Source organism: Pungitius pungitius, chromosome 8 (genome assembly GCF_949316345.1).
Source record: "Pungitius pungitius chromosome 8, fPunPun2.1, whole genome shotgun sequence".
Taxonomy (NCBI): domain Eukaryota; kingdom Metazoa; phylum Chordata; class Actinopteri; order Perciformes; family Gasterosteidae; genus Pungitius; species Pungitius pungitius.
Window position 1 is genome coordinate 4,450,520 of NC_084907.1, and position 18,036 is coordinate 4,468,555.

Below are 18,036 nucleotides of genomic sequence, written 5' to 3' on the forward strand. Positions count from 1 at the left end.
AAGAATAAAAGACAAGCACATTTTAATTAAAAAGATTAAAAATACTGAGAGTAATCATAATAATTATTCTTAACAGCTAGCGGATTGGATTTTTATATAAAATATAGGAGTCCATTTCAGTTTTTCTGGATCAATTGGTCCATATCCCATAATGTCTTTAAGGTGACAAAGTGATTATTTTTTTGCCAGTACGATCCACTTATAACACTGAGATTGCACACAACACAAGCAGATGAGCAGCGGCTTCAGAAGACAGAACTACAAACTACTGATTTCACACGTTTTAAAACCTTTCAATATCCCAGAGCACATCGTCGTAGCATCAATATGCTCATAGCGTTCACCGAAAGTTGAAGCTGATGAATGTAAAAAATAACTCTGGCCACATAATTACCCCCCCCCCCCCCCGCCCCCCACACCCCCCGTAACCAATAAATTTGAGGCTGATTAGAAAATGACAGCAAATAACTCACCAATTTAGCAGCGTGTGACGCGTGGCGTGCCCTCCGGCGACAACATTTTCCAGCCCTTTCCTCGCTCGTGGCCTTAAAATATTTTTTGCACACACAGCAACATTAGCCCCCCCCCCCCCCCCCCCCCAACCGGGTGTTTTTTTTTTTGACAAAAGGCCCGAGCGGCGCTGACTCGCCTGGCGGCCGAGGGTTGAGAGGGGTTAAACTCACAAGCTACTTAAGTGCTGTCAAGGCACAAAATTGGGACGGAGCACCGGCCTGAATAATTACAGAATAACAAGGGGAAGGGGGTCTTTGTTTGGCAAAGGGAGAAAAATAATTGATTTAGCTGGGGAGGGGCAGGCAATTTGCTTTTTTTTTTCAACGCATCAGAGGACGTGCAAGGTCTCCCGCAGCGGCGTCCGAGGGAACTTCCAGCCCACTAGAACGAAGAGCAGGGGGAGCTCGAAGAGACGTAATTAATTGGATCAGATTAAAATTAATGAAGTAATTAAGGAGCTGCCTGCCCTACTTCTTCCAGTCCAGGACTGCACAAAGTACCAGTGGCAGCAGGAGTAGCGGCAGTGGCACGGCGGGGGCAGCGAGGGAGGGGCGGAAGAAGAGTGACTTTGAATTACAAGTACTGAAGTGTGCAGGACGTGGTGAGGGGAAGGAGGGAAGAGGGGGGGGGGGAGGAGGGTGACAACTGAAGAACGCCGGGATAGAGAGGAGCTATTCTGAGTCCGGGATGGCACCAGATCCCAGTGCAGCATTTAGTTCTTCTTTGGTGTCTTTGCACGAGCTGCTCATTCTGAAGGGTGGCAACAGGACGACAAACATCAAGTGGTTGTTCTTGATAAAGCCTTCTTTACAACAGGTGCAGGGAGCTGTCATCAAGCGGATCTATTTATTATTTGGAAGAAAAGGTGGATTGTTTCCTTGAAGCAAAGATAAACGTTACGAGGAATTCAACGTGAGTGTGAATGTGGGACACTGGCAAAAATAATGGAACGAACTCCGCCTCGCTTGCAACAAGTGACTATGAAAATCACAAAAGATACGACATTACTGATATAAAGAAACAAATACTTTAATGTTGTACCAGTAGGCACAATTATCCCAAATATGTATAGAATTCAGTTCATTAATAGAGAAAATAATTATTAGTCCCTCGTTTCTACTGTATGAGGAACTTTTGCATATCAGGGACTATTTCACATTGTGTTTTAATTTATGTCTGAATATTTGCACTTTGGCACATTTCTTCTCAGAACTGACGCTCCAAACTCCTTGATATCAATCAGATCATACGGCTTATTTCTATATTTTAGTTTCATTCAAATTATCTTATGTAGATTTTTCATTTTTATTAACCAATCACCAACTGTTTTTTCTCAACTAACTAACTCATGTACAGTACATGCCATGCACTTTTATAAAGCAAATTCATATTGCAGACATTTGCTGCAGTTTTTGGAGCTGATCTGTTGCTTTCATTCAATGCGGATGATTCAATGTCTCGCCAAGTTTATATTTCATGATCCTGCCTCTTCTCCCAATCTCACCTGCAGGTCTGCTGTCATGACGTGAGGGTAAGAGACTGAAGGAAGAAATGCTTCCATATTTTATCAACAAAACACTTCCTTTTGTGTCGGGTGTGCCAACATTATAAAACGTTACTCTGATGTATTTGAGAACCACAACTGACAACAATGTATAACAGGAACAAATAAAATGCATACTAATGGGGCTTTTAGAGGAGAGCAGATGTCCAACTGCATATTTAGCATCTTAAGTGATACGAAATATTAAACTCTCAAAAAGATTTATGTTGTTTTTCAAATAGCAGCGTCGTGTTTTGGAATATGAGTCATTAAAGTTGTAAAGTGTATAGGGAGGTTTCGCTTTATTTAAAATGAAAACATTAAATCTAAAATACTTGTTTATGTCGTTGTAAGGTGTCATTTTTCCAAGGGAATGTTGATGTATGAATGTGAATGAAAGTGTATGTAATGAAATGCCACAAAGAGTTTTATTGCTCTTAACAGGCTGCTGGTCAACACTTCCTTTCTCTCTGATGGACGGACATGTTGTCTCTAGTCTCTTTGATGGTACGACGTTTGTCTCTATTCTCTTTGAATGTGTGACGGTTGTGTGTAGTCTTTTTGATGGTAGGACGTTTGTCTCTATTCTCTTTGATGGTGTGACGGTTGTGTGTAGTCTTTTCGATGGTAGGACGTTTGTCTCTATTCTCTTTGATGGTGTGACGGTTGTGTGTAGTCTTTTTGATGATAGGACGTTTGTCTCTATTCTCTTTGATGTTGGGACAAGTGTCTCTATTGTCTTTGATGGGGTGACGGTTGTGTCGATTCTCTTTGATGGTAGGACATTTGTCTCTATTCTCTTTGATTGTGGGACGGTTGTCTCTAGTCTCTCGGCAACTGGGGACAGGTTGTCTCTATTCTAATTGATGGTAGGACAGGTTGTCCCTAGTATCTTTGATGGTGGGGACGGGTTGTTTCTATTCTATTTGATTGTGGGACAGGTTGTGTCTATCTTTGATGGTGGGGACAGGTTGTCTCTATTCTATTTGATGGTGGGACAGATTGTGTCTATCTTTGATGGTGAGGACAGGTTGTCTCTAGTCCCGGGGGGCGGAGCCTCTGCCTCCTCAGGGGTTTGCTGCTACTGGAACCGTTAGCCGAAGCAGCGGTGAGGACTCAACGCCCCCGGAGGATCCCAGCTGAGGATTCAAGGACAGTCCAAGTGGACGTTGTGCTCAGAGGAAGGAGATCCGTGATACATTCATGTCCCTGCCGGGCTTAATGATATGTCTTGATGGTCTGATTGATGGTCACCGCGTGCATATTGATTATGTGATTAGATTACGCAATTTGGATAACATCTATTTTATGCAACAAGTTGTGTAGACTGTGTAAAAATAGGCGAACGCGGCCCCCATGAGGTCACTTCTTTGTGGTTTATTAAAAACTCAGCTTTAAAGTGTTGTTTTTTCATGTTTTGTGTCACAAGATGCTGAATAAAACATTTGAAGGGGACCGGAGGGATCTTTAAGGTAGTTCCCCGGTGAAGGTAAATCTCACAAAGCCGTTGGTAAAGACACCGGAGGAACCACCGATTGGCTCAGCTGGAGACGCTTGGTGCACACAACAATAATTAACAGTCCTCAACAATCCAAGTAATGCCGAAAATAAGACTAAATGCTGAGTATCAAAACACATGTTGGAGTTAGCTTACCATCACAGTCTCAACAATCACAATTACACAACAGGAACAGGCACAATTAAAGCAAAGTCACAATTATATGACCACAAAACATTGCTTACATGGAGAAAGAATAAAGAACAAAGGCAGCGTGAGAAAGCGACAGAGAGTTATGTTGTGCATAAACACAGCAGTGTGGTTATCATTATGGTTTGGATTCCCGGTGGGACCACCCCTATAGTCTCAATCTCTAGTTTCAAGTCTTCTTCAATACACCGTTACGTTCACTTAGTAAGTTATGCTCCATTTAGCAGGGGATGCATTAGGGCGGGGCTACACACTGATTGACGGGTCTCTAAAAGACGATAAATCCAACATGACGGACACTTCTTTCCCAGCCTGTGATCCAGATGGTGAATGGCTTTATAGAAGGAGTACAGCAGTAATCTTTGGAGCATCAAACACTCAGAAACTAGCTTCAAATGTGGCTTGTTAATGCATGCACATGGTGTGTTGTATGATTGTGGTATACTTTTAAGCAACTCATTGCATTAAATGGCAGCATGCTTTGCAAAGAATCTCTGTACATACCATTTGGAATCCAGATCTGAAATGGCTAGAAGAGTTCCATGCCATTGAGCGGGTTCAAATTCAATTAATAAAAGAAAAATGAACTCCAGTTGATACAGCAGCGTTTGGAGAGGGATTGAGAGGCAGGAGAGTGGACCCGTTTCACTAAAGAGAAATACAAGCAACCAGAGCACCAGAAACTGCTCTTTTAAAGGTTCCCTCTCTCTTAAACTCTTTTCTATTGATGCCCCCCCACCCCACTACCCACCCACACACACACAATAATAATTCCTATATGATTCTTTGTCTTAAATTAAAGACCCCCCCCCCCCCCTCTTTCAATGTTCCTCTCCCTTATTGTAATTCTACACACATCACACCCCCGCTCACAATTTCCATTTCTGTGATAATGACAGCGCACGTCCAGCGTGCCACATCGGGTCAAGGCAAGAAATAAAAAGCTTCGAGTCTTCGTGTTTGTGTGTGGGTGAAAAAGAGAGAGAGAGGGGGGGGGGTGGGAGGGAGAATCTCAATTAATGGGAAGGAGCACCGGTATGGACAGGAAGAGCAAAATTGGGAATTAGTGGCTCTCAGTAGAGGAGTGGAATTAAATCAGATTTTATGACCTCACGCGTATCCGAGCAGAGAAGATTAGCTGAGAGGGCGAGCGATGGATAGTGCGCGTGTGAGACGAATGTTTTATTTTGGTAATTTCCATTTCCTCACAAGGTATCAGGGGAGGCCCTTAATAACCTTTGTTTATCTTGGGAAGGCTTTTGCTTGAGCATTATTGCCTCATTTAGCCCCCTCCCCTCTCTACCCCCACCACCACCGCCACCGCCACCACCCTCATTCGCATTCCTGCGTTCACACTCATCCATCCCTGGGAGACGCCTGATGAAGCAACATTTTTACCCCACTCGCCAGTTTGTCTAAAGGCTTTTGTGGACCCACGTTGTGTTGATGCACCGCAGCGGCCTTTACATGAGGTGCACTTTTATTTCTTAGTGGCAATCTAAAGAAAAAAAGATTCAGATGCTATCTTGCGTATCGGGGCGTTTCTTAAAGTTTGGTGTTTACAGAAGAACAGATCTGGCTCTAATCGTTTCCTTTGAGAGTCGTAGGAGGTACGGTGCAATTATCACACCAATGCACGGTTTATCAGACCATCAATTATCATAGGATAACCTGGCATTTAGCTGGCTGGCTGGGTCTTTTGGGTGGGTTCCTCCTGGAGGGCGCTCAACATCTCCTCCAGGAGGAAAGACACCCGGCCTTTCATACCTGTTTTGCCTTTTTTTGGGTGTGTTTGTGTGACATTTTCTGAAAGAGTTTCTTTTAACACAGATCCTGGAATGTGCAACGAAGGCCCAGCCGTGATTGGTTGTGTCCTCGTCACATGGCATACTGAGGTCGTTGCAGAGGTAGAGCGGGTTGCTGAGACCCCCGGTGAGTCTGTGTCCCAGTGGGCGGCAGGCACCACTGTGTGCGTGTGTGTGTGTGTGTGTGTGTGTGTGTGTGTGTGTGTGTGTGTGTGTGTGTGTGTGAGAGAGAGAATGATGGATGAATGACGATTTGTAGAGTGCTTTGACTGCTGTAAAACAGCCAAATTTAGGAGGCAGAAAGATGGAAAGTGTGTGTAGTTGTAAATATGTTTCACAGCAAGAAAAAGCATCTGTGAGAGTGTAATGTCTGGTGTGTGTGTGTGTGTGTGTGTGTTTGTGTGTGTGTGGACAGAGAAGAGCAGACTGTACGTACCTGCAGAGATATTCACTGTTCAGACAGTCTACCTCCAGGGATAGAAGGCATTACTCTCGCTTTAATGAACACACACACAAAGACACACACTTAGACTGCAGCTAAAAAACTAGCTGCAAACAACCAAAAAAAAGCCTCAATACCCACGTGCATGCTTAGCAGCGACATTAGACCGTCGCTCTCTCTTTCTGACACACACACACACATGCATACACACCCTCTTTGCCTGTTGGGCATGGTCATAGGAAAGTCCAAAGTCCAGTAAAGTGATAAAACTGAAAGTTTCAATCTATTTCCAACATTTTGCTGAATTGAGAGGAAACTTTGTCTCTGAAAAGCTGCCTTTTCAGTATTTTTTTTTCTCCTTCCCGTCTGGGTCAGAACTTTGGCATCAAGCTTTTCGGTGGGATTTGCTCTCGGTGCCTTTTTCGCCATGTTCCTTAGTTAGTTGGTTCCCCCGCAAATAAACACTTTTTTCTAAATAGTCCTAAAAGCCTCCTGTTTTGTGTCCACCGAGGCAATAAAGACTAAACGAGTTGTACAACGGGTAGAAAGGCCAACCACTAGAATAAAGGCTATAATAGCTAAACCATTATCATAAAGGCTGCAAAGGCCAACCCAGTAGCAGTGAGGACATAACGGCTAACCCATTAGCAGAAAGACTATGAAAAAAAGGGGGGCGGGAGGGGGGGTGTAGTAGTCAGGCAAACGCGTAGTAGTGGTAACCAAAAGGAACTGCATGCCGTCAGCGCCAAGGCAGTATAAAAAACAGCAACGAGCCCCCTGTCCGTCAGAAGCAAGGGAACCATCACAACCATTCCATGCACTCTTTGTCATTACCTTGATGACTTGCACTGATTGGAGTCAGCCAGGGTTGCTTTGGAATGAAATGAAATGCGTCCATTAGTAGGCAAGGATCGTTATTTAGCATTAGCATTAGTGTTTCGTTAGCTACCGCGGGGCGACCGCGCAGGCGTGACGTGATTTTCTTCATCAATGGCTGATGATCTACTTGCAATGCTTTCCCTACCGACCGGTCGGATAACCCAGTAGCGGAAAGGCCAACCCAGTAGCAGTGAGCACATAACAGCAAACCCATTAGCATGAAGGCTATAAAGTCTAACCCGGTAGTACTAGGGGTAAAACGGCCCACCGTTAGCAAAGAGGCTATAATGGCTGTAATGGGTTTGCTGTCGTCCGCTCTCTCCCATTGTGATGTGGCCACTGTGAAAGGCAGCGGGGAGACTGCAGAACAAAGCTTCGGTTATGCCACTTCTTTTCAGGAGCCTAGCAAATGCTTTTCATGTAGTCAAAAATACATCTGAAACTGCAGCATTGAGAAGGCACAATTTTACTGTAAATGTGTCGAAGATGTCAAGGTCATCTCTCGTTATGGTTACTCACACTTGAAGAAGTTTCCAGACATAGGAACAACCTTTTTCTGCTAATTTTGTCTCCCCAGCAAATATACCCCTGAATGCAGAATTTGGCTGAAGGTGTGAGGAGTGTCGTAACTGGTGGGAACTTTTTTGAGTTTGTCAGCTAATGAAAAATCCGTTGTAAAGGTCTAAATTCCACATTTAGTTTCTAAAGTAGTTCCAAAGCCAAAAATAGGTCAATTTGTGGTTGTGAAGGGCTTAAAGCCATCAGAAATAATCTATGAAAGATTCAATAATCCTATATAGTAAAGTAACTTCAAAGTAAAGGAGCAATAATCCCATACTTGGTTTAAAAAGTACTTAGTACTGTCAGAGCCGGGTTACATTTGGGTCGAGAGATGCGCTGCAGAGTTTAGATGACCCTCATCCCCACATTGATGTCGAAGAACCTTTGAGGACGAGGCTCAATCAAGAATCTTCCCTTTTGAAGAGGAGAGCTCAGCTCCCGTCTCCTCCTTCTCCTCTCTGGAGACCCAGAATGCAGTGCTGGAGGGAAGGGAGGCCCGGGAAAACCAGAACCAGAATGGACTGTCAGACACTGCTGCAGTAGAATGAGAGGTTCTCTAAGGCGACCCTGGTTGGTAGGGACACTACCACTTTAGTCCACAGGGGGCGCCAGCTTAAACACTAAATTAGAGTTTGGTGTAGAAACCTCAAAGCTGGAAACTCGTGCCTCTTGGCGATAGTGAATATTCAAAATAGTGACTAACTATCAACTCCAGTATTTTTACTTTGAAAATCACACTAGAAATCAAACCTCTTCTTCGCTTTCTTTTTTGCAACAAATCATCGAACAACAATCAATACATTTTGCTTCCGGGCTGTGATTCTGACGACACAATAAAAACACCAATCTTTGTTTATAGGACCCTGTGTTGCAGTCCCTCTGGGAGTACTTCTTAATAAGCTATATGTAATTGATCTCCCGTAACACCTGGCACCAGTTAGCAACATGACCGGCATGTTGTAAATGTCAGGAGAGGACATGCATGCTTAGCATACACACGCATTAACGTATGACTGTGTGCAAAGCACAGAATACACACAAAAAAACACACATTCACATGCGGAGCCGAAAGGAGGAAATGCATTCACTTAGCTGTGAAACGCTTCCCACTGTGATTATTAATTACATTCTCCTTCCCTTGCCACCTGTGTTGGTTTGTGTGTGTGCATGTGTGTGTGTGTGTGTGTGTGTGTTTGTGTTTAGAATTTTCCAGCACATCCACATGGCTTCCCCGCAGCGGAGGACAGGACGTATTCTGCCTCCTCCCCTCCATTTGTTCTCATCTTCCACATTCACCCCTCTCTCAGTGGATCATCTTCCTGATTAGCGCTCACATGATTCTCTGCCCAGTGGACATTTTCTCATTCAATCCATTGAGAAAATGTGTCCAAACCTTTGACTGGTAATGTAGAAAAAATAAGTACTCTCTTCATTTTGATTAAAATATGTTTAAAGTTAAGTGAAGTAGCTTTGGTTTTACACAGCGTTCTCCTGCGAGAAACTCTTTTTTTAACCTGAAACAACCTTCACACCCACACAAAGCTCAGGTTGTTCCCTGGTCGTCACTTCGTCATTAAGCTCAACCCTCATCGAAGGCCTTAATTCATGTAAGCGGTCGCGATCAAGGCCTCAAAATCAGTCCATGTGTCCTCATTCAACGTGTTTCATCGTAACAGGAAACCCGTTAAGCGTTAATCAATAAGGCTCCACTGTAACGACGCTCAGCACCAGAAACCCATCTAATGTCCGCTGTGCTGCATGTGGTGACAGCACGAACGTTGGGTTGAAAAGCAAAAACATCTCCACTGACTTCTCGTTTGATGAGGGGAACAAACAGCGGGCCCCCCTCGCTGTGTGTCCACCCCCACCCCGCAGGCGGCATCTGTGCTCATTACACCGCCTCATACACACCACTACGTGGAGAACATGTGAAACCATTTCTTAGAATACCTCCAGATAACTGCTCATTATTTTATGTAGCTCCTGCCACAAATGCTGGAGGAGCACAGCCGTTTAAAAAAAAAATCACATTCATAAAATCATTCCTGGTGGCCGCAAAACGCGTAGGAACCCTGGATTATTGTGAACGCAATCTGGTCACATGTCTCTCACATGAGTTATCCTCAGGGGGGGCAAGTACATCTAACCACTGAGACGGACCAGCCCTCCCTCCTCAATGACTCCATTCGTTGATTCCCCTGCTTTCAGATCTCTTTGCATGGTAGTTTGTGTTGACTCAAACCGCTCACCAGTTGTTGCTTCAGCATGATGCGAGCATGTCACGTGTCTTACCTGTTGGTCCGGATCAATTGGGCTCTGGTTCCTTTACCTGATTAGACCGAGAACGTGTGAACATGTTCTGTTCACTGTTTATTGATGTTAATACATTGAACTCTGGAGACTGCTGTTCGCTTACCGTGTAAAGAAATGAGTAAATATTGATTCATTTTTCACATATCTGGAATACTTCAGTAACGGCGTGTCCATAGTCTCTCCGACCCGAGAGAAGCTCTTTTCTTAAATCTCCCAGTTTTTATGTTCCCTGGAGTATTTCAGGATGTTTTCCAAACTTTAGAAAAGTTGACTAAACCCGAATGATCTTTTCCTGTGAAGACTGAAGTTTAACTTCCGTGTGTCTAACAATCTGCCATAGTTGTGAATTTTGTCCCCGTCCTCATTGCCTCTACTTCAATATCAGCTGGGATCGGCTCCTGAAGGGAATAAGTGGTGGCGGATAATGGAGGAATGGATGAATGGTAAAACCTTTTTAAGTCCACTGAGGAAACAACAATGGCTCTACATGTGTTTGCCAATATCAACTTGTTAATATGCATGCAGCCCTCGAGAAGCGCTGCAAGAACGCATTACAATTAACCCCTCTCTGTTCCTTTCAATCCACTCACTTGTCATTAATGTCCAATCTCCTCCTCCCTGCCGTCTTGTTTACTCCCCTCTGTGTCTCCTGACGTTCCATCTGTCCCCCCCCCCCACCACATGAGTCTCGACACCCTATTTGTTTTCTCCTTTGAGAGTCATCCTTGCCGTGGTCAGCCCGGTGTTTATTTTTGCTCATGTGAGCAACACACAAGTGCTGAGCTGTGTGTTTACTACACACACACAGACACACACACACACGTCTTCTGTCCTCAAGAGCTGACACTGTGATTCCGAGAGAGGCCTCCGAGGAGCGCTTGTCTATCAGGAGATGTGAGCAGAGGAGGAAACGAGAGGGAGAAACACGTCAAAGGAGACGGGGGAGCGAGGGCATTAGTTGAGGGGGGGGTAGAATAACCACAGGAAAGCAGGAGTGAAAGGGTGAGCTGGAGAGCAACAGCATGGGAGGAGGAGGAGGAGGGAGAAAGAGAGACAACACAAAGGATGAAGAGGAGGAATGGAGGGATGGAAGAAGCAGCCCAGAGATTAGCACGACTGCTGCGTGCCCATTCAAGTCCACCAGAGAGAACATTTCTTCTGGGCTTTCTCCAGACTGCGCCAGTGTGAGTGTGTGTGTGCGTGTGGCAAACTTGTCATTTCTGTGCACTTCAACGCTGACGCGCGTCAACGTGCTTGTGTCGCGAGAGCGAAAGAATGTGTGACGTGCTGAAACGTCGGGGGGGGGGGCGTGGGAGGGGCTTAAGGCCGGCTGAGATGTGATGTCACAGATTACCAGACATGGTGGGGAAGGTGACACCAGGTGCCACTGCAGCGTGGGTGGTCCCGGGGTTATGTCTACGTGTGTGTGTGTGTGTGTGCATTCATCAGAGAAGAACATGAACCAACAAGTCGTAGATTTAGCCCCCTGATTTCCAACCAACTATGCGAGTCCTAACATCAACCTGCCTTCTCAACTCCTCATTTTCTTGAATTTTGCTGATATTGCCTTCACATAGCACTTATAATAATACTAAGAATCTTGCTAATAATGTTACACATACTTGGCCCGTAGACACACATACAACCTCACAGCTGATGCTTATTCATTTCTCACATTTCTGTCAGGTATACGACATTGATACAATACAGAAAAGAAAACCTTTCATTTTTAAAAGGTTTATCCACCATTGGAACAGCGGGAGGGGGGGGAGGGGGGGGGGGCGCTGCAGTGCCCTTTGCAGACGACATACCACTAGTGCGTATGAACAAATAGATTATTAACAAACAGCACATAGATTACACTGATGTGGCCACCTCTGTCTGTGTGTTTCAACGCTGAACCTCACGCGCATGTCCGTGTCCTACATCGGATCATTCGTACACCGCGGAGGCCCGTGTGCTTCAAACGGTGTTTACTGTGGTCCTAATAATAGCAGCCCCCCCTGCTGAGGCCGGAGCAGCCAGCCAGGCGACATATTAGGGCAGGGCCGAGTAGCTCCTGAATGGCAGATAGACAGCTGCTGGCTGTATAGGTCAGGTTACGGATGAGCAGCAGGACATAAGAGATGTAAAAATAAACAGGCAGGGAGCACGGCCGAGGGAGAGAGGCTAACAAAGAGAGGGAGTGAGGCTGGTGTGGAATGAGCTGATAAGAGGCGGGGAGACGGAGGCTGAGCTCAGAGATAGACCAAGACATATCAAGTGGGTACCTTGAAGAAACAAAGGGTCGAGGCGACACAGACCGTGAGAGACTCGCAGAAAATAACTTCTTTTCTACTTTTTCAGACAGCTTTATCAGCTCAACAAACGTGGGTGCGTGCGTGTGTGTGTGTGTGTGTGTGTGTGTTGGTGCAGATGAACAACTTGCCAGAAAAGATATGGCCACTGTACAAGGCTGCAAGAACCTTGAGACGCGTTGCATGTTCCTCAAAGCTACTGTTTGCATACGTATCGTATCGCAACATATCAGCCCGCTATCACGCTGGAGCACACAAAGCCGCCTTCAATGATTGGTTAGTTTAGGAAACACGACTACCTGGTTAAAGGTAGAAAAAAGACCTGTTCAAGAATAACATTACAGTAGCGTGACCACGTAGCTAAGAAGTTCCGTACAATCGGATTTATCTTCTGCAGCATGTTTCATGTGTTGACAATAAGATGGAAAAACAAACCCTCAAAGGAAATAGGTAAAGAAAAAACCATTAAAACAACTTAAGACTCTCAAACTCACAATGATCTAAATTGAGAAGAAGCAAGCTGTCAGAGCTGATTACTGTTTTTTGGAGAATCATTCTTTTTGACTTGATCTTTTTCTGCACTGCTTCTTGACTGGATCCATTTGAGCGTCACAGATGCGTTTTTATTTTGAAAAATATGGTTTTACAATCCTTGTAGTTCTCTGGAGCGAGAGATTTTAATTAAGACTTTGCCCATTGAGTTAAAGCTAAAGGATCCATATCAATATGCCTAAAAAACAGACACTTCCAGATCAACAACATGTGTAGTGTGTAGTATGCTTGTTAGTAACAACCTATGTCTGGTTTCCACATAATGTCAGACCGGAGTCAGTCCATGTACACAAACCTGCAGCACTTACCTGGTACGTCCGGACACGCGGACCCCCGGGCTGATGGAGAGATGTGTGTCTGTGGAGCTACTGTATACATGTGTGTGTGTGGGTTGTGTAACCGTAAAGCTATGCCAGGAATGTTTGCGTATATTCACCGCAGCTCACAGCCATGTAGAGGAAAAGAGGCCACATTAATGAACCCGGTGAACCTCTCCCGATACGGCGTTACCTGGGGCACAGGCGAGATTCAATAGATACGGGAAGAAATCCACAGGAAAGAGGCTGCCTTAGGTATCGATGAGCTCTCTGAGATGTTCTACCACTGGCAGCGAGTTACACAGAAAACTCAGCATTCCACCTGTAACAAACAGACGTGTATGGACCGTCAGACCTTTGCTCTTTCAGGTGGTGCCAGCGTCTGATAGCCCGACCAACATCCAAACGGGCCTTTCCTGTTGCCTCGCTGTGATTCTCCTCGGCACCAGCCATGTGTCTGGAGTCCAGTGGATCACATTACGCGGCGACAGTCGATCCGAGCCAGTAGCTGTGTGGCATTTAGGTCGCATTGGGGATGATGTCAGCGACTATGCACGAGAGCAGGTCTGTTAGATGGCATCTGTTGTGGTGTAATGTTCGGCGGCGAGAGCTCCCGCTGAAACTAAAAGGGTAACTTTGGTGTTTTTTCGGCGTGGGTTCTATTTTCCCACGTTTTTCTGTCCGAGTGACTGATGAGGGACAACGTTATTAGAATTGGGCCAAAATTGAGGGAGAACAGACGAACGGTGACGGCCAAACGGACGGCAATGTGATCGCTCAGGGCTGTGGTTGGATTACTGAAGGGCAGATGTCCATGTGCCACCCCCCCCCCCCCTCCCCCTTTTACATATTGTCCTTTAAAGGGACACGTGTCAACCAGGAAGAAGCTCAAAACAAAGAGACGCTGAAAGGCCAAAACACCCTTGATTCTTAACACAACTCTTTATAAACAACAAACTGCAACACCGACACTTTTAAGCAATTTTACATTTCCAAACAAAAGAAATCACGACGATGACTCGCATGATTCATCCAGCAATCAAGCTTAACGTAGAGGCACTTTTGTTTGAGAATTGATGAACGCTCCCTTCTGATTAAACTGAAATCACAACCACCGAACAGGAAGCAACCGTCAAAACAGCAATGATGTTTTTCTGCCTCAGGAGCAGACGACCCGGCGGCACTCTGCATCAATCCGAATCAAAGGGAGGTAAAGTTGTGGACAGTTTCTCCTGCTGCTCCTCTCCAAGCTGCCGGATTGGATGGGTGGGGGTGGGGGGGGGGGGGGGGTAGGGGAGGGTAGTAGACAGAGCTGATAATTGGAGAGTGGATAAAAGGCAGAGGCATGCAGCCGGAGGGGAGAGAGACACAGATAAAGGTAGACAGACCGGCCGAATGGTTGAGATGAAGTGAGCGGGGGGGGGCAGGTGTAGAGAGAGGAATGGAGGTTCGACACAGGCACTCAGGAGGAGAGGTGCACTATGGGATAGAAAGTGAGGGGAGGGAGGGGTGGGGGTGCGATTGGAACAGGGAGGGAGGAGATGCTTTGTGACCGTGAACCTGCAGGTGATTCAGCACAGCTGCCTGTTATTCTGGAATAAATAAATTGTCTCTTTCCTCGGGTGCCCCCGTGAGACAATGAATAACTCTGTGTGTCCTGTTTTTAGGAAGCATATGAATGTCACATTGTGGACATTGTGGAGGATTGCATCCTGTGACGAGAGAAATACTTGAAAAGAAGGAGTTATTACCAACATTTTATCAGTTGGTTAGTTATCGTAAACAAAAAGGCTAAAATAGATGGAGAAATCTTCATTCCAGGGACGTTACGACCCTGTCGCTTCGTTGATCATGGGAGCTATCGCTGCTTCTGCTGATTACCAAATATTTCTTGATCACTAGCCGGCTGCTGGAACACTATTTTTCGATGCACCATAAGGACCTTTCCTATGAAATAAATAAGAGACCACGAGTGTCTGGAACAGCAGGTGTTGAAGCTTCTGAGTCTTGCAGCTCAGCGTCCCGAAGAACGAATGTGGGTCCTTTCACATTCAACACCAACAACCAATACTATGCGGTTAGTATGGCTCCGTGTGGGGGGGGGGGGGAAGGGGTGCAGAGTGCAGAGTCCTTCCTGACCTTAGCTTCACTTCCTAAAAGGTTTAGAGTTGAAACACCATCCAGCACATTGTTTGTTTGGCGATACGGTTCGCGTGTATCACAAGGTCACTCGGGCCGGATCCCAGCCCCTCTTCCTACACTTTGTGAGCCCATGCTGGCAAAAAAGAACCACACAACGTTTAAAATCATTATCTCCAAAATGCAGACTCCACTCAGAACAGAAATGTTCTGCTGCTTCGAGCTGGAGATGGTAAGTACCTCACTAAGTACCTGCACAACTACCTCAACCCACTTATATTTACAACGTGCTACGCTGCCTCTTTAGACTGACCTCCACCACGGTGGAGAGAAGTGATGATGATGTAATGATGTAGTTTGTGAATGTAAAACAGAATGTTCAGGTCATTTCAGAACTGTATTTAATAACTTTGAATGTTACTTTGAATGAAAACGTACTCATCCTCCAGGTAAAATTCACAGTCTTTTTTGTTCTATAATTTACAAAATAGATAACTAGAAACTAGATAAACTAGATAATTAGACCATAAACTCATGCTAACCAAGGTGGCGCCCCGGTCACCACTGACCTTGTGAGAAGGTCTACTTAATTTACTGTGATTTATGCGATCCTCCATCCTGCAGCTTTAGTGCCAGTCTGTCCAAGTGTTTCCTATTTTACTGAAAAACTGACGCTTTGACCAGAGCCGAGACTGAAGTCCCAACAACAGAAGCCATAAAGGAAAGAAAGGAGCAGCAGAGAGCTTTGTCCCTCATATAAATCAACTCTTCGATCAATAAACCTCCGCTGTGTTCATCAATTATTTCCAATGACAGCTGGAAACGCAGCCCACGTTCCCATTAATTCATTGATACTTGACACGTGATGACACGTTGTTGGGACTCAAGGTCGGTTCTGTCGGAGGAAATTGGTGTCGCGAGTTGACGACAGCTGAAACCTTTTGTTTAATTAATGAGACATCTTCAATTATTTCATCTGTTTGTACATCACACGTCTCTGCTCTTGATCGTGTCAAACCGAGCTGAAGGCGAGAGGCCATTGGAGCAGGGTTAAGTCTGCAGGAAATGAATGCACTTCAATGTGTGGCCCAATGAACGCTTTGTACACACACACACACACACACACACAAACACACAGTTGTGATTTCATCATTTCATTTCACTGTGGAAGAGGCCTGAAGAACACGTGTTGGAGATGAAGAATTATTACTCCAGAAAGTGGATTAATGATGCGGAGGATGCAGATGAACAATTGGAGCGTACACTTTTATCTTCTGGCTACAAAACGCTAACTTTGAATCTGTGATTCATGCCAAAACCATCTGTTCAGTCCGGCGAGATGAGGTTGAAGAAGATTGTCAAGATTAGACAAATTATGGATGAAAAGATGGATTTTGAGCAGATGTCACTCGCCAGTGGCCAGTGGAATCAGGTCAAATAGATCAAATGTAAAAGTGAGCTAAAAAGTCCCCTGGAGAACGAGACGGAAGACAATAAGGTTTAGGTATTTATTAATTGAAATACATCCAGTATACCTTCAGCCGCCAGAATGCTGACGCAAGTTAATGATGCGCTTACAATGTTAGCTTTAAAGATAATGTTTGACAAAGTGTCACTATTAAAAAATGCACCACTTAATTTGACGGGGACGATCGCCATGACTTGGTCGATTGAAAAGTAGCTTTGGAGCCAAAAAAGTGTGGGCACCTGTTGGTTACCTTCATTAGATTTGTCTAGGCTAGGTTAGATTACACTGGTTTAGATTAGATTAGATTCGGTTTGGTTAGGTTAGGTTATTCTAGTTTAGGCTGAGCAGGTTTTTGCCTCTAAAAACAGACAGAACCAGAACTGTAATGTTCTGCAAAGGTTAAACAATGAGCTAAAATTAACCATGAAGCGAAGTGAGTTCCTCTTTAACTGGCAGTCAGTGTTTTCACATTCATATTTTTTTATGAAAAGGATTTTTCTTATGAAAGAATGTATTAAAAAAATATATACGTTTCTGTCCTTTAAAGTGATGATACATATTATGAGTATAAACTACTGTTCCAATACCCTAAATGTGCAATACTCAATTTGAAAGATTAAGTGAAGTTTGAAACTGCATAATTAAATAGGTAGTGGGAAGACGGTTATGGGAAGAAAAAGGGGGAGGTGTTGAGGGGGAGGCTGTGAATAAACATAATGACAACTGATGTTGTTGTGTTGCACAACTCTAAAAAGAGTCTCCAGCTATTTCCATCTCTGGTGGGCTGCTGCTAGTATGCAAATGTGCCTTCTCCTCACCCGCCGAGGCTTAAGAATGCAAATAAAACAGAAGCAGCATATGTTCCGATTTAAATATGCAAGACTAATGAGCCTGAGGAGCTAATCACCAAGGCATGAGGGCAGCAAGTGTGGCGGCCACAAAGAGCCCAACTTTCGGCCTTTCGGTCTCCAGCAGATAGCTGACGGCGCCTCGACCTTTCGCCCCTCCAGCTACACGTCGTAACCTTCCTAGCGCGCTATGTGCGCTTTGTTGGCTTCCCCAAGAACGTCGGTGTAGCCGTGTTCCTTCTGCTAGTCCGCTTAGCTCCCAAAACAAAGGTTTCCCCGGGTGGAATTCTAATCATGATTAGACGGAGGAAAACACAACGGGGAGTGAAACGACTTGTTATTCACTTTGTACTTGTGTATCCTGCACAGCGAGCACGAGCACACTAAACTCCTCAAGGCGTCGAGGAGATAATGCTTTATATGTAAATACAATGATTGGTCTCTCTCCATCCAGTAGATGTGTTGAGATCAACATTAAATAATGTGCGTGATACTATGGAAAAGTTCTCTGTAAGTTCAATGGTGCTAGGAGCACTGCCTCTGATATAAAAAGCCATCAGACACCCAATTAAAACTTCTTTAAGGCTGCATTCACAGTACGATATTTTCCTTTTAAAAAGCATATGTCTTTCCACGTGGCTACTCAGGCTG

The 18,036-nt window shown here is 44.9% G+C and overlaps 1 long non-coding RNA gene across 2 annotated transcripts in view; it reads left to right on the forward strand.

Annotated features, from left to right (window-relative positions):
- Positions 1-1,249: 1,249 nt before the first annotated feature.
- The window catches only part of LOC134132297 (uncharacterized), a 33,275-nt gene continuing 16,488 nt past the window's right edge, over positions 1,250-18,036 (forward strand). For both annotated transcript variants that reach the window (XR_009956846.1, XR_009956847.1), the window contains exons 1-3: positions 1,250-1,425; positions 2,024-2,044; positions 5,595-5,696. This is a non-coding gene — a long non-coding RNA (uncharacterized LOC134132297). The remainder of the gene's footprint in view (positions 1,426-2,023; positions 2,045-5,594; positions 5,697-18,036) is intronic.